General features: G+C 48.8%; 1 pseudogene; it reads right to left on the minus strand.

The window, feature by feature from the left end:
* Nucleotides 1-1,130: 1,130 nt before the first annotated feature.
* Nucleotides 1,131-2,246, minus strand: LOC102849740 (annotated as a pseudogene).
* Nucleotides 2,247-3,850: the final 1,604 nt, after the last annotated feature.

A 3,850-nucleotide genomic window follows, 5' to 3' on the forward strand; every position in this document is an offset into this window, starting at 1 on the left:
ATTCTGAAAGGCAATAAACCACATAAGAGGAGACTGGCCATCCTCTCAGAGAACAGCTGGTGAGTTTGAACCACATGCCTGTGAGATTGCAGTGCAGCCTCATGTCACTGGGCTACCAGACACTAATTCTGAGATCAGCCCTATAAAGCAAAATTCCCAAATTTAACTTCATATTGCATCACATAATGTTATAGTATATACAATGAGAAAGATTTTTTTTTCATTTGATTTACACTCAAGAGGTAACTCATATATTTATAAAGACAACCCTTTATATTTTTAAATCCTTCTATTGGGTGAGTTTTTAGACTTGTCAAATTTATAGCTTTAGGTGAATATTTATGCTTGATACTAAGAGAATCTTTGCCTTAAAATACAGATTATTATGATATAAACTCTATTACCAGACAGACATATTACTTTTTCTTGATTGGTCTTTTTTTTTTTTTTTTTTCACTGCAGCACTTTATTCTTACACGAGGTGGTGTTGCTCGGGCCTAATGCTCGCACATGACAGTAGAAAAACCAAAATTTGTCATCTCTAGAGTTGAGAATTGTGTACAAAAACCTTACATAAATTAAGAGACTAATACAATTTACAGGTTTCATTGCAAACCGTCTTCCAACTCAAGGCAAGTAACACCCACTGCGATCCGGCGTGAAACGGCTAAGAAAGGAAATGGGGTCCTAAGGCTCAGATTTTTCCAACCCCGTGAGGTGAGGCCAGCGGTCAAGACCACTGCTCCCAGCCTGCAGCCTCTGGGGGTCCTGGAGCCGTCAGCTCTGCCATGAATACCCTGAAGGCCACGAGGTCGGGGAGACGGGCGCTCACCCCAACGGCCTTCTCCATGCCGTGTCATCCCCCACCGCAGCCACGAGTGGCCGGGTCACACGAGCTAAGGGTTGAAATCAAAGATATGTATAGGGTATTAAACATAGACCGAGGGAACAGGCAACATAATACAAGGTCAGATCAGCAACAAGGTCTAGCTCCGGTGCTGATTTCGAGATACATACTTCAAGGACAATTCTTTTCAAAGGCTTCTTCCAGTTTCAGAGGCTAGCATGAGGTGTGCGGGGCGGCCGCACTCGAAGGAGCTCATGCAGGCGGGCACCTGCAGGCAGTCCGTTTAGAAGCATTAGCGGTGGACGATGGAGGGGCCCGACTCGTCGTACTCTTGTTTGCTGATCGACATCGGCTGGAAGGTGGACAGCGAGGCCAGGATGGAGCCACCAATCCACACGGAGTACTTGCGATCGGAGGGTGCGATGATCTTGATCTTCATGGTGCTGGGGTGATCTCCTGCATCCTGTCGGCAATACCTGGGTACATGGTGGTCCCGCCCGACAGCACGGTGTTGGCGTAGAGGTCCTTCCTGATGTCCACGTCACACTTCATGATGGAGTTGAAGGTGGTCTCGTGGATGCCACACGACTCCATCCCTAGGAAGGAAAGCTGGAAGAGCGCCTCTGGACACCAGAAGCGCTCGTTGCCGATGGTGATGACCTGACCATCGGGCAGCTCGTAGCTCTTCTCCAGCGAGGAGGAGGAGGCTGCGGTGGCCATCTCCTGCTCGAAGTCCAGCGCCACGTAGCACAGCTTCTCCTTGATGTCACGCACGATCTCACGCTCGGCCATGGTAGTGAAGCTGTAGCCTCACTCGGTGAGGATCTTCATGAGGTAGTCGGTCAGGTCGCGGCCGGCCAGATCCAGACGCAGGATGGCGTGGGGCAGCGCGTAGCCCTCGTAGATGGGGACCGTGTGGGTGACGTCGTCGCCGGAGTCCATGACGATGCCCCGTGGTGCGGCCCGAGGCGTACAGCGACAGCACGGCCTGGATGGCCACGTACATGGCGGGCGTGTTGAAGGTCTCGAACATGATCTGGGTCATCTTCTCGCGGTTGGCCTTGGGGTTCAGGGGGGCCTCCGTCACCAGCACCGGGTGCTCCTCAGGGGCCACGTGCAGCTCGTTGTAGAAGGTGTGATGCCAGATCTTCTCCATGTCGTCCCAGTTGGTGACGATGCCGTGCTCGATCGGGTACTTGAGCGTCAGGATACCCCGCTTACTCTGCGCCTCGTCACCCACGTACGAGTCCTTCTGGCCCATGCCCACCATCACGCCCTGGTGGCGGGGGCGGCCCACGATGGACGGGAAGACCGCACGGGGGGCGTCGTCGCCCACGAAGCCGGCCTTGCACATGCCGGAGCCATTGTCGATGACCGGGGCTGCGATCTCTTCTTCCATGGCGACCAAGAGGAGGGCGGCGGCAGGACAGCGAGCAAGCGAGCAAGTGCGGAGACAGCAGCAGTGGCGGCGGGTGATTGGTCTTTTTAAATAAAATTTTTATTTTATTAATTGAGAAACAACTTTATGAATGCAGATAATTAAATTGACATCAGTTAACAGTTTTGCAAATGCAATGTGGGTTGCAGGTTTATTGCGTGTGCTTAGAAATAACCGTTTCTTTTCAGATTTTACTTGAGACATGTCCAGGGCACTGTGGCAGTGATTACTAGTGACATCGCAGTGTATTCTCTCTCTCTCTCTTTCTCTTTAGAAACAGAGTATGGAATACTTTACTTTTCTGAGATTCAGGAAAAGATTGTGTTGTGTTGTTGTGTTGTTGTGTACCAGTGAGTCAGAACAGACCCATTGCAGACCCTCCGGCAGGTTTTCAGAGGCAGTTTAAATCACATGGGAGGAGATTGCCCATCCTTTTCCCATAGAGCAGTTGGTGGATTCAAACCCCATGCCTTCAGGACTGCAGTGCAGTTTCTCACCACTAGGTCACCAGAGCTGTGTAGGAAAAGATTGTTGTTGTTATGTGCCGTCGAGTCGTTTGCGACTCATAAGCTATCCTATGTACAACAGCCCTAAACCCTGCTCTATCCTGTGCCGATCGTACTGCTTCTGACACACCCATCCCGATTACCCTAGTCACTGAATCAATCCACCTCATAGAGGGTCTTCCCCTCTTGCACCTTCCCTCCACCCTCTCAAGCATGATGTCCCTCTCCAGGGATTGGCACCTCCTTGCAACATGTCCAAAGTATGTCAGATGACACAGAATCCTTGCCTCCAAGGAGCTGCCCAGTTTAACCCTCTCCAGGTTGAATCTGTTTGTTTTCCTAGCAGTCCATGGGACCCTCAATAATATTCTCCAACACCACAGCTCAAAGGCATCAATTCTCCTTCTATCCTCCTTAGTCACTGTCCAACTCTCTGATGTATAACAAGTGATAGCAAAGACCATGGCCTGCATCAGACGCACCTTAGTCTCCAGAGAGACACTATTGCTCTTCAGAACTTTGGAGAGGTCCCTAACAACAGACTTTCCCATTGCAATACGTATTTTAATTAGCTATATAAAATTCAGCTTATTCCTAATAAAATATATTTTCTTCTCTAAAAAAATGGGAGCAGATTGGTCCTCCAGATTATAAAGATTATATAAATTTTCATTATGAAATTATTTTAATACCTATCAACATATAACACCGATGGCTGTAATCCTTAAAAATCCATGCCTATATTGTTATTGTTTGTTATTGTTATTGTGTGCTCTCAAGTCTGAACTTGTTCACAACTCACCATCCAGTGAGTTTTCGGAGGCTGTAAACCACATGGGAGGATATTGCCCGTCTTTCTCCCACAGAGTATCTAGTGGATTAGAACCATGTACCTTTGCACTGGCAGCACATATCCTTACCACTACCCTCGATGAGATGGATTGACTCAATGTCTGGTACAATGGTGGTAGGTATGTTGGAGACAATAAGATTGGATCTAGTGGCCTAGTGGCAAGAAGCTGCGCTGTAATCCCAAAGGCACATGGTTAAAATTCTACC

This window comes from Elephantulus edwardii, unplaced genomic scaffold (genome assembly GCF_000299155.1).
Source record: "Elephantulus edwardii isolate Elephantulus edwardi_28Jun2011 unplaced genomic scaffold, EleEdw1.0 scaffold00329, whole genome shotgun sequence".
Taxonomy (NCBI): domain Eukaryota; kingdom Metazoa; phylum Chordata; class Mammalia; order Macroscelidea; family Macroscelididae; genus Elephantulus; species Elephantulus edwardii.